Genomic DNA, 13,371 nt, shown 5'->3' with positions numbered 1-13,371 from the left:
CAATATTCATGTTATGAAAGTGGCAAGAAAGTACAGAACTAGAGAGTCTGTGGTTGAGTACTTCCTCCATCACTTAATTACATTACAGCTTGCTCTAGAGAAAGGCAAGCACTCTCTTAGACTTGGGAGTTAAAGAATGAACAATATGTGTTGACAGCCCTCAAGGAGGAATCCCACCTATTACCTATTGCAGAAGGTCCTGCCGCTTTTGATTTAATCTTCAGACTCCTTAACAGGTACACAGTGAAAATACTGGACAGCGGGCAAATGATACCATGAGCAGCTATATGGTTGTTTATTAAACTTGTTTAACTGGGTAAGCCCACTATGCACAAATTTCTGCTTTCTAGTGGCAAACTAGGAGCACTGCCTGGTTAAATAATTTGCTCAGAGTCAAGCACTGAGCAAATAGAGACTGAGGGAATGAAGCCTAGGACAACAGAGTGAAGCTTTTAGTAACTTATACCATCAGTCCTCTGCATTAAACTGCCAGAGTTATCCCTTGACTGTTAAATCTATTCAGACCAAGACTGGAGACTCAAGTGATAGAAAACAGAAGGGAGATCAGCAGTTCCATTTCAGTAAAAAGATTTTATGACAGATAATGATTACATCCACAAATTTAATACCTTGCATTCCTTCTTAAAAGAAACAATGCAGGGTGTTTCTTTAACCACACAATCTCTTAAAAATAGCATTCACATTTCCTCTGGGAGTCTATCCTCTGTCTTTGTAATGTTTATTTATTTAGAAACACGTTTCCCACTTGGACATTGCCAGCTTCCGTGAGGCAGGCAGTATTTCTGGGACATTCTCCTTTCCTTAAGTTGATACATATGAAGGAATTTGTGTGGCTTTGTGCAGATCATGTATCATTTTTGTTGCTCTTTTTTTTTTTTTTTTTTTTTTTTGGAGATGGCAATATTATACTTATGAGCTTGTGGAAATGGAAGTCTCCAAAACTGTGTAACATAAGAAGACATTGGGACAGATTTATAAAGGCTATACCTTGCTATAACTTTTTGCTATTCAGAGACAGCCCTACCATGATGATTTTGCATGACAGTGTGCAGCACTGCATTAGGCTGTACATGCTGTTAAGGCAGTCAGGGGGAGAGGCAAAAGGCTTTTACCAGAAAGGCTCATCCAGACTTTGCTACACTTTACTGTGAAGGAAAGGTTAGTTTGCTTTTAATTTTTGTATTACTTTATTGCCTTTCTATATTTTGAATACTGTGATTTGTTTTCTTTACGTTGTGTTTTACTTGCATTCTGCTTTAACAGCATATTAAAACTTCAAAAGAGACCACAGCTCTGTCTCTTCTGAGTCATGCAGAAATCAGAACCGAGTCGGGCAGAAATTAGAACTGATCAATTAAGGACTCATTCATAAGACAGAAGAGGTCACTTAAGGTTAATCATTTGTTAACTGAGGGGGTGGAGCTAGGAACTAAACCTTCTATTTAAGGGGTAAAATAAAACATTTCAGAGCTTTACCAGAAAGGCTCATCCAGACTCTGCTACACTTTGCTGTGAAGAAAGGTTAGTTTGCTTTGATTTTTTTGTATTTTGTATTACTTTATTGCCTTTCTAGATTTTGAATACTGTGGTTTGTTTTTCTTTACCTTGTGTTTTACTTGCATTCTGCTTTAACAGCATATTAAAACTTCAAAAGAGACCACAGCTCTGTCTCTTCTGAGTCGGGCAGAAATTTTTTTCCCGCCTTCCCACCCAGTTACAGTTGTCTTCTTAAATACCACTGTCTTTCTAGTTGCATGCATCTTATGTTAAATCTGACCATATATCTCATTTCCTCTCTACTTTCACTGGCTTGTGTGAGTAATCACAAAATTATCATTTTTGAAATCCCTCCCCTTCAACTATTTAAATTTATTGGCCATCCTACTGTATTCCATAGTACCAGAATACAAAAGTGACCACCCCTTTCAATCCATCTTGCTGTTTTAAAAATAGTAACTCTCCACTAAACCTTAACTTTTTAAGCAGGTAAAACTTTCACATCTAACTTCTCTAGTGCACACTGCAGTGTGCATTTTTTTTTCATCTTACCTTTAAGCATCTCTGTGACTAGCACTTGCTCTAATACCTGCTGGAAAGCACTAGGAAGCCTTAAACTGATACAAGCACTCAACTCTCCTTGTTAATAAGGAGAAATTAATAGTAGGCACTAAAAAGCCTATAATTGCAAAGTACTTGCTAAGGTAAGGGAAAACAGCTCCTGTACTTTACAAAAAAAAGCACCAAACCAGGCATGTCCAAGGGTCAGCTTGTGGTGATTTCTCCTGTCCACCTGGTGAATCTGGGCATACTGGGGCAATGCAGCAATTGCCTCTAGTACACAGACAACCCTCTCCTCCTATCACCCAACATTACAACCTGTGAGAGATGCACTTACAAAGCCAAAATGGAAGCAAAGCTCTCTACACCCAAGATTGTGCTAGACAGTCAAGAGGAGAAGGTTAACACCCACACTACACCTCAAGCAACACATAGCCCTTCTAAACCCACACCACCAACACCCACATATAGCAACACTAAATCCACATATGCAGAGGCCCTTAACTGTAACCTGCCCAAGCAACAAGGACCTCTGAAGCTGAAATGCAAACACCAATCACAACCAAAGTGTCACATAGTTCACAACACCAGTGTGCTACCCAGCAACAGCCCCTAAGGCAAGACAACGCACCTAACACTTCAGTCATAGGTGACTCTATAGTCCAGCACACTGATGTCCCACTCACCAGGTTGAACAAGGAGAAAATTACATTCAGCTGCCTGTCGGGTGCCAGGATCAGCCACATAACGCATGCACTCAAGTCACTCCACAACAAGTACAAATATGACTCTGTCATTGTCCATGTTGGAGTGAATGACTTGAAACGTACCTCCCTGGACTACATGAAAAGAGACATGGAAGAGCTCTCGGATCATGTGGCCCAGGCAGGTATAACCCTAGCCCTGAGTAGCATCCTGCCTTCACCCAGAATGATACCACAATACAAGGACAAAATGATTGACTTCAACAATTGGCTAAGCTTCTGGTGTCTTTCAAAGGGGATCCAGTATCTGTCTGCCTGGGATGACATTTTTGCCAGAGATGGTCTGCACCTGTCGCCCCTGGGATTCAGGTTACTGGCTAAGGCTCTTGCCACCCCTATAGTGCCTTTTTTAGGCAAAGTTCAAAGGACAAAACCACCACTGTAACAGGTACAAGCATGCAAAATCTGAAGGTAATGCTACTTAATGCTAGAAGTCTAAACCTCAAAATGCACTCTCTCGAGGCACTCCTAACAATGGAGAACATCGATATCTGTGCAGTAACTAAGACCTGGTTCAAGGCTCCAGAGAGCATCCCTGCAATACCAGGCTACAACTATTACCACACCTTTCGGCCACCAAACCAGGACCGAAACACTAAAGGTGGAGGAGTGTCAATATTCACCAAGGATATTCACACCACCAGGCTAGTTGCCCAACACAATGCATCTGAAATTCTCCAGGTGCAACTAACACTAGGTAAGACTGCAAATCCAAATTGTAGCTTGCTACACATCCCCCGCCATACCCCAGGATTCTCACTACACCTTTCTAAACATACTGGAAAATATTAAGATAGAATCAAACACCCTAATACTGGGTGATTTTAACTACCCTGCCATTAACTGGGAAAACTACTCATGTACCAACACCTTTGCCCAACGGTTCTTGGAATTCATAAATTCCAACACCCTGGATCAACTAATCCATAGTCCCACCAGGGGCTCCAATATCCTAGACCTGGTCATTACCAACATGGGAAATTGATGCTCCACACCTATGGTCACCCCGTTAGTCAGGTCTGACCATAAGCTAATCACCCTTAACATCCACATCCCACCCCCTCCCTCCAGTAAGGAAACCTCCATAAAAAACTTCTCCAAAGCCAACTTCATGCTACTCAAGTCAGAAGTGACAAACTTCATGACACCCATACAGACGGGAACTGAAAGTTCAACTGCTGAATCCTACACTAAGGCACTGTACGAGCACATCCACTCATGCATGAATCGTGCTATCCCAAATAGAACCAGGATGCTCTCATCCAAAAAAAGGAAGCCAATCTGGTGGTCCCCTGCCATAAAGAAACTTTACAACAAAAGGAAGAAACTGTTGCAGAAAAGAGGAAAATCCCAGGATGCAAAAACCCCCCTTACCAGCCTCAGTAAGAAACTGAGATCCCTCATAAAATCCTCCAAAGCTAGTTACGAAAATAAAACTGCCAAAGATTCCAAAGACAACCACAAGGCATTCTATAACTATGTCAAGAATCTAAATGGCAATGCTCAGATCTGCTCTGAGCTAAAACAGAATGGCATTAAATATACTGATCCCAAGGATATTGCCAATATCCTGGCAGACTGATTCAGTGCCAACTTCACCCCCCTCTCACTCCCTAAATGGCCCATCTCAATACTGGAAGATTGCCAAATTCTGGTAATAACGGCCACACAGGTAAAAAACGCACTCTCCAAAGCTAAGAATACAGCATCCTTGGGACCAGATGGCATCCCGGGCTGTGTACTACATGAACTACAATATGAACTGGCAGCTCACCTAAGTGTCATATTTAATCATAGCCTCACCTCAGGTTTCGTGCCCACTGAGTGGCGCAGAGCTACAGTTATCTCACTCCACAAGGGGGGATCCACCTTGGATCCCGGAAACTACCGTCCCATCAGTCTGACGAGCCTTATATGCAAGGCTATGGAGCGTATTATTATGGAACTTATAAACAAAGACACTGACAACCTTCAAACACTGGACCCCACCCAGTTTGGGTTCGTGAAGGGCCGATCTTGTCTCCTGAACCTGACTGAGTTCTTCGAATCAGTCTCCAGAGCCATGGACAAGGGTAAGGTGGTCCACACAGCCTATCTAGACCTTGCCAAGGCCTTTGACACCATCCACCACTCTGGAATCATAGATAAACTTACTAAGCTGGGCATTAATCCCTACGTCATCCAATGGGTTGCTAACTGGCTTACTGATAGAACCTACACTGTAAAAGTAGCTGACTCCAAATCCAGCTCCAGACAAGTGACAAGTGGAGTACCTCAGGGTTCAGTCCTGGGACCGCTCTAGTTTGGAATCTACTTCTCCGAAGTACAGGCCAACACTAAGGGACTCTGGCTAACAAAGTTTGCAGATGACTGCAAACTGGGAGCCATTATTGAATCCTCAAATGATGTGGATACTCTACAAAAGGGCCTTACAGAAACAGATGATTGGTGCCAGAGCCATGGGCTCAAGCTCAATGCCAAGAAATGTATAATTATCCCCTTTGGGAGAAAACATGTATCCGTGAATTACCATATAGGTGGCAGTACACTAAACACCGAAAGTGTGATAACAGACTTAGGGACACAGGTGGACAGTGGTCTCACCTTCGACAACCACATCGCCACAACAGTCAGGCAATCCTTCTATGTGGCACACCTCATCACTAAGGGCTTTTCATACAGAAAAAAGGAGGTCATTACCCCACTGTACTCATCCCTCATTAGACCCATTATAGAATACAATGCCCCGTTTGGTATGTACCTCTCAAGACAACTGCAACAACTGGAAAGGCTGCAGAAATACCTCACTAAAAGAATCACAGGCCTAAAGCAGATGCCCTATGCTAACCGCCTTAAAAAACTCCCGCTATCGTCTACTCAGAGGCAATCTCTGCTTAACATACAAGGCCATGTCAAACCCAGAGCTGTTGGACATGCTACACTTAAAGAAATCCCAATCCCTCAGAGTCGCACGCTCCAGGGATCTAAACCTTGTCATCACAATAAACAAAACATGCTGGAGGGATAGGTTCCTGACCCAGAGACTCCCCAAACTCTGGAATAGATTGCCCATACATGTCAAGCAGAGTGCCTCTTTGGCACTCTTCAAAAGGAACCTTGACGATTGGATGGGAGAAAGGAAATTCACCCTGGGGATCACGTCATTCGCCCTGCTAGACAGGGGTCCAGGGAAGTAAATAGTGTGGGAAGAAATAGCCAGGGAATTGTTATGGCTAGGCTTGTATAGGCCCTAGGGCTGATAGCCTAGTACCAAACTGTACGGAGCAATTCTATATCACTCAGTTGTGTAGATTAGCACCATACCTCTCAACCTCTTAGAGTAAGAAATCCGGACAAAGCCATAAAAAAGTGGTACAAATAGGGACAACTTTGAAATATTGCTCTTACAAACTTAGAAAGTTGATAGAACAGGTTTTGCATTAGCATGAATTCTCTGAATGGTATAAAGTCTAAAACTCAAATGTCTGTCATTATTTTCTAACTTCAATCTTTAATGGTTTGCCACTAATTTGCCAGAAAGCCACAATTTTATGAAAAACAGACCAAAAATGTAAGGCAAAAATCTGGACATTCTGCAAAAATTTGTACAGTTGAAGGGTATGAGCAGCACAGCCAGTCCTTGCACCTCATAGTAGTGAACACGAGAAAAGCAGAAGTGAGTGATGGGGAGGTTAGTAGCAGGATAGTGGTAAGAGATGTGTGTGTGTGTGTGTGTGTGTGTGTGTGTGAGGATGTATGTGAGAGTGTATGTGTGAATTGTGTCTTTGCCTAGAAGACAGGAATAGGGGATAGGTTAGGGTGTGTGTGAATAGATGAGTGTTAGGATTCTGGTATGGCTATGCAGTTCAGTAAGGTTGGGTGGTGGTAGGATAGGTAATTAACCAGAATCTGGTTAGCAGGAGTCAGGCATGTGCCATTTAGAGTTAGTGGCAGTGACCAAGTGTGGCATGTAGAGTAACAGTGGTGTCAAGCTAAGAATATAGGAACTGCTTCTATGCAGTGGATTCAATAAGATGGGATGGAGCATTTTACTTAAGTTGGCAAGTGATCAGAGACATCTTGTTTTGCGTGTGCGGGTGATTAAGACAAATTTCTTTCACTGCTACTTAGACCAAGTAACCCAAGATTCTGGTGTCCAAGGCATGCCTCTCAAGTGTACCTCATTACGAGGACAGTACCTCATTTGGGGTCTTAAGTTCATGCTCCTCGAAGTTACATGAAGTTCCACACTGAAAGGGTCTGTAACACATTCAGTGTTGGGAATGTTTTTAAGTGAAATCCATCATGGTAAATATAAATAAATAATATTAATTCATTAAAAGATCTTCTTTATAAGTAAAACCAGCATATTTTAACCATCCTATGACCTTCCTAGCTGAAGTTGTTAGTAAGCCATTAGTAAGTGTTCCACATTTTGCCCATTTGTTCCACATTATGAGGGCTAGTTTTCCTCATTTTGGAGAGGGAAGGTTGAGAGATATGGTCCAAGGGGATAACAGAAGGCATGAGGAGAGTTTCCTGCTACTGGACAGATTAGGCAGATTAAGTAATTTGTAAGGAACAAAGGCAGGTATGGAAGTGTCTTTCAGTGAATGGTAATCAGTTATGTTGTCTTAGTAGGTGACAATGATGTAGCCTGTTATCTGGCAGTAAAATGCATTGATTTTGTCAACAGTTAACTGAAAGAATTTGGGAACATAAAAGCAGAAACAGGCAGTGGAAACTCCAACAATGGGAGAATTATTGTCTTAGCTATAACATCTAGGAAAGTCTTGGGTGAGAAGTCAAGTGATTTTGTACATAGGTTTTAGCTGAGCAAGGGCTTTTCTTTAACTATGAAACCAACAAGACAGTATAGGGTAAAAAAACTATAGTCTGGATAGCTTTACGTCATTCCTTTAGGAGCAGACTTGTAAAAATGCAGGCAGAAAAGGGGTCTTTGATCTGTAAAAGGCGGGAGTGTGCTGGACTGAGTAATGCTAAACACTACTCTGCTTATTTTCTGGGTTAGTTTTTGACATTTTGCCATCAAGGAAGTACTTAAATGCTACTAATGCTTCCTTTAATAAGGAGATCATCTACATATAGGACAAGCTGTAGTTCTTGAGGATCTGTAGAAAGACAGTAGCCCCTGAGCTGCAAGAGCTCTGAATTTAAAATTGCTGTTACACTGCAATGATTTTTGGATTTTCTACACTTAAGGATTGGATATTTCCATTATTTTTTTTATTGTGGCATTATCAATTATGGTTTGTTGTATTTTAAACTTTGTTTTACTGCATTTTTTTCTTGAAGTCTTAAAAGTTGTTGGCAAGGTCATTTAGGAAACATTCTTTTTGTATTCAGTGACTGAATATGGATTAGATCTAGTTAATTAGTGACAGGAGCTGAGAAACAGTCTTTAACTATGAAACCAACAAGACAGTATAGGGTAAAAAAACTATAGTCTGGATAGCTTTACGTCATTCCTTTAGGAGCAGACTTGTAAAAATGCAGGCAGAAAAGGGGTCTTTGATCTGTAAAAGGCGGGAGTGTGCTGGACTGAGTAATGCTAAACACTACTCTGCTTATTTTCTGGGTTAGTTTTTGACATTTTGCCATCAAGGAAGTACTTAAATGCTACTAATGCTTCCTTTAATAAGGAGATCATCTACATATAGGACAAGCTGTAGTTCTTGAGGATCTGTAGAAAGACAGTAGCCCCTGAGCTGCAAGAGCTCTGAATTTAAAATTGCTGTTACACTGCAATGATTTTTGGATTTTCTACACTTAAGGATTGGATATTTCCATTATTTTTTTTATTGTGGCATTATCAATTATGGTTTGTTGTATTTTAAACTTTGTTTTACTGCATTTTTTTCTTGAAGTCTTAAAAGTTGTTGGCAAGGTCATTTAGGAAACATTCTTTTTGTATTCAGTGACTGAATATGGATTAGATCTAGTTAATTAGTGACAGGAGCTGAGAAACAGTTTTCTTATTTAAGGTATTCACCTACATTTTTCTTCAGCTCCACGAGCTCCGAGTTTAAACTTGCTGTTTCTCTGTATTAATTTTTGGATTTTTTTCCCACCTACCTGCTCAAATCTTGTTGCACACAAACTTGGCGCCCTTCTACCTGCCTGGCCCTACTGTAAATTAGAGTTTGGAAACCCTTCCCAGTGCAATTTCTACTGGACACTAATAGCTCAAACTGATAAGGCACTCCCATTAGACTATTACAGCTCTAGTTAGCCTCTTTCATATAATCCTTTCATATAATCCAGTTTCAACTAGTGTGAACTGCAATATCAGTGTATTAATCTGAATTGTGTATTGTTCTTTTCTGCATTTTGTTTTGTTTTAACCAAAAGTCAACTGTCTGCATTTTAACTGTCTGGCATCTTAGTCTTATAGTACCCCTCACAGTAGTGGGAGAATTGTGAGTTGTTGCAGGATATGAGCCTCATTTATTTAATTTCTACTGCTTTTTACTGTTTGTATTTTACTTTGTCAAGGGCCTTAGTCTTGTAGTATAACCCACAATAGTGCAAGAATTGTGAATTGCTGCAGGATCTGAACCCTATTTTATTACATTTCCACTGCATTTTTTTTGTTTGCATTTTACTTAGTCTGGGAACTTGCTGCAGGATCTGAACCTTACTTACAATGCATTTTTATTGTTTACTGATTGGATTCCTCTTTAACTCTTCTACAATCTCTGCTGAGCTGGGCAGCAGTGGTTTGTAGTGCCCTGTATAAAAACAGGCACCTAGATTTGTAACTGTCCATATAAAACTTTCTCTGCTATTTTCCCCAAGAATCTAGCTGCATGTAGAGCAGTGACTTTGCCCACAGAGAAGCATTACCTCAAGAGTGTTGTTTTAGATCAATCCTAGACCTCTCCTCCCAGCCCAGGAATTCTAAACCCCGAATGCACAACTCTCATAGACCACAACAAAGCTCCACAGCCATGGATGTGAACTTTCCAACCGTCTCTGCAGCCAGCCTGGTGGAAATGTGTATCAGGAGACAATGTAGCTATTGTCTCATGTTAACTGACAACCACCTTATTCCTAAGCAGACTGACACAGTATGCGAGAGATGTAATTATATTATGTCTATTGAAACAAAGCTTTCCCAAACACTGATATCTCCAAAATGGTTGCCAGTAACACACACACACACACACACACACACACACACACACACACACACACACACACACACACACACACACACACACACACACTCTACACCTACTACAGATTAGACACAAACTCATGTGTTGAAGGTCTTAAATACAATCTACACAAATCTCAAAGGCCTTCCCATATGCTTCCCTCAGCAACCTTCCAAACACTCTACAAAGACATCACCTTCCAGGACACATACAGCCACATCTGACAATGTCTCAACCTTTATGCCCTTAAGGCAATCTGCCACATAATATATTGATAACTGGAGACTATTTGAGACACACTGATGCTCACTTCACCAGGCTGAACAAGGAGACAGTCATGGTCAGTTGCCTATCAGGGTCAATGATCCACCAGCTCACACACTACCAGTACCAATGTGACTGTCATAGTCCATGTGGGTATAAATGACCTGAGACATCCACCCCTGGACTATATGAAGAGAGACATGACAAAGATTTCAGACTATTTGTCCCAGGCAGGTATAAGCCCAGCATTGAGCAGCATTCCACTTTCTACAAGGATGATAACACAGGATAAACATAGATGACTGACTAATAATTGGCTTAGTTACTGGTATCATTCTAAGGGGATCCAAATATTTGTCAGCTTAGGCTTAGGAGAACATGATGAAAAGAGGATGGTATGCACCTACCTCCACTTTTCGATATTGGCCAAAACATTATCTACCCCAACAGTGTTTTTTTTAAGCAATGCCAACCTGATAAATCTTTCAACATAGTAAATTCTATGCAAGATAAACTAAAGGTGTTACTGCGCAATACTAGGAGTCTCAATGAGAAGCTCCACTTCCTGGAAGCACTCCTCACCCTGGAGAGTGTTGACATCTGTGCAATTATTGAGACATGGTTTAAAGCCACGGAAGGCATCCCAGCAGTACAATGCTATAATGCCTTCTACACATTTAGACTACCTACTGTAGCACAGGTAATCTTGATTTTATGTTAGATAATGTCTGTAGGTGCAGTCATCAGTTTGAGGCAATTGTTCCTTCTGGAGGGTTAAACTTCATGTTTTGAAGATGCACGTAGTTTTGTGCATTTGTTCCAAGTTAATAGGGGATGGGGTGTTATGTATTTAGTTTTTTGTTTGAGGGATTTCATTAAAACAAAACATATTGAAAAATGTGTCATAATTTCAAATGGAGATGAAAAGAAACAACTGTATAAAATATCAGCCTGCCAAACTTTGGTACATGCAGGTAAAAAAAAATGGAAATACACATTCTAAAAAACTGTCATGTATAATAGATGGGAACAATAACTTTTTCCATGATGGCTATACTGGCCATATTATCGTGGAATGTGAATGGCCTTCAAGTATACACGAAAAGGAAAGATTATGGAATAAGACATGCAGAGTGTAAATAGCAATGCTGCAGGAGAACATCTGAAAAGAAATGATCATATGAATTTGACAAAGAGAGGATTGGAGAATGGCTATTCAGCAGAATATCAGGGAAACAGGAGAAGGAGAGTAATTATACTAATTGCTAGCGGGGCTCCAATAGTGATAGATAAGGAAAAAAAGACAAAATGGTAAGTTTGTGGTAGTAAGGGGATATTGGCAAGGGAGGAGGATTACAATGGTATGTATTTATATCCCACTGAAAACTGCTATTATGGAGCTTAAAGTTTTGGGAGAAATAATCAGCTTTCAGCAGGGAATATTATTTATAGTTGGGGACTGGTATTTGATTTGCAATGAAGATGTATCAGGGGGGCCAAGAAAGGGCAATATAATAAAAAGGGTAGATTTCTGATAATGGAAGATGTGAATATAGTAGCAGGAACTTGGATAGAATTTACAAATTATCCTCCAAGGTACAATAACTGAGCTAAACTAGACAAACTGTACTTCACAGGAACATGTGCACTTAATCAAAAGCTTCAACACATATCCAATAACGATTTCTGATCAAGCACCAATGAAAACTAAGATAAAAATGCAGAGCAATGAAGTAAAAGGTGCTTTCCACCTACTTGTTAACAGCGGACGAATTTAAGGAATGGATAGTAGACATTACTTGAAAGTTATTAGGGAAGATTGAAGTATTTTCAGAAGTTATAGCTACTGGCTGGGTTAAAATGAAAACTGAGTTTAAAAATAAGGTTAAAATAAAACGGAGAGAGATATGATTAAGAAGCAATTGAAATTTCTTAGATGGGCTCACAAAGGTTAAGCTGTTGCAGAATAAGGTGAATTTCACAGAACAAGGGGAGGAGCAAATGCAAAGTGCTAAATACAAAAATAAGGCAGTATCTGGATAATATGCACGAGTTTACAAAAAATTGCAGTTAAGCAATTATTTTTTTAATAATAACTCCACAGCATAAAAACTTTTAACATGACTTAGGCAACAGAATGCTGAAAGGGTTTTCATCAAACTTAGGGACCAATAACAAGAAAAATAACCAAAAATACTGAAGAGGTATTAGAGATACTACACAAATATTATAAAAATTTGTATAAAGCCGAGAAATGTGGAAATCAAGAAAGAGTACAAATGGAAATATTTATGGAAGACTTAATTATGTGAAGGTTAGAGGCAGACAAGGCTCAAAAACTAACAGTTAAGATAGGAGGTGATGAGATAAAAACAATGATGTCTAATCAATCTTCATGAAAGTTTCCAGGAACAGATGCTATTCCTGTACGGTTTGGAAACTAAGACAGAAGAAAGTGATAAAGATCTGGAAGATTTTAACAGTATTTTAAAAGGAGGGGAAATGCCATAATTTTGAAAGAAAGTGGTGATGGCTGTCTTACTTAAAGATGGCCAATACCCTTCAGACCAAGCTTCATACTAACCCATTTCAATTTTAAACCATTAGTATAAACTGTTCATGTCTATACTAGCTAAAAGAATGTCAAAGGCATTGCCAAAATTAATGGATCAGTGTGGTTTTATAAAGAGGAGGCAAACATTTGACAATGCTAATAGAACAATGATGATCCACAGCGACGCAGAGTATATGAAAATACCTCTGTTAGTGAGTCTTGATGCAGAGTAGCATTTGACACAATAAGCTGGAATTTTTTTGAGTAGGGCATTGGAAGCGTTTGCATTCCCTGATATAATTAGGTTAATTTGAAGGATATATGAAGGATCAGAGGCGAGGATTACAGTGGGAGAGATCCTCTCAGATAAGGTGTGTTTGAAGAGAGGAACAGGCAGCGATGTCCTCTTTTCCCTGTTATTTGCGTTATATTTAGATCTAACAAAAGGCTTTCAACATGGCCCACCTCATAAATAAAGGTATTTCATCCAGGTACAAGGAGGTCATATCATTCCTGTACCCCTCCCTTA

At 40.1% G+C, this 13,371-nt stretch overlaps 1 protein-coding gene across 3 annotated transcripts in view; it reads right to left on the bottom strand.

Moving 5' to 3' along the window:
* Positions 1-13,371, bottom strand: part of LPIN1 (lipin 1) — a 750,916-nt gene that overhangs the window by 151,127 nt on the left and 586,418 nt on the right. The window lies entirely within an intron of this gene.

Source organism: Protopterus annectens, chromosome 1.part1 (genome assembly GCF_019279795.1).
Source record: "Protopterus annectens isolate FY-2018-M chromosome 1.part1, PAN1.0, whole genome shotgun sequence".
Classification (NCBI taxonomy): domain Eukaryota; kingdom Metazoa; phylum Chordata; order Ceratodontiformes; family Protopteridae; genus Protopterus; species Protopterus annectens.
Note: the sequence above shows the minus strand (reverse complement) of the source record. Positions and strands in the feature narration are given on the sequence as shown.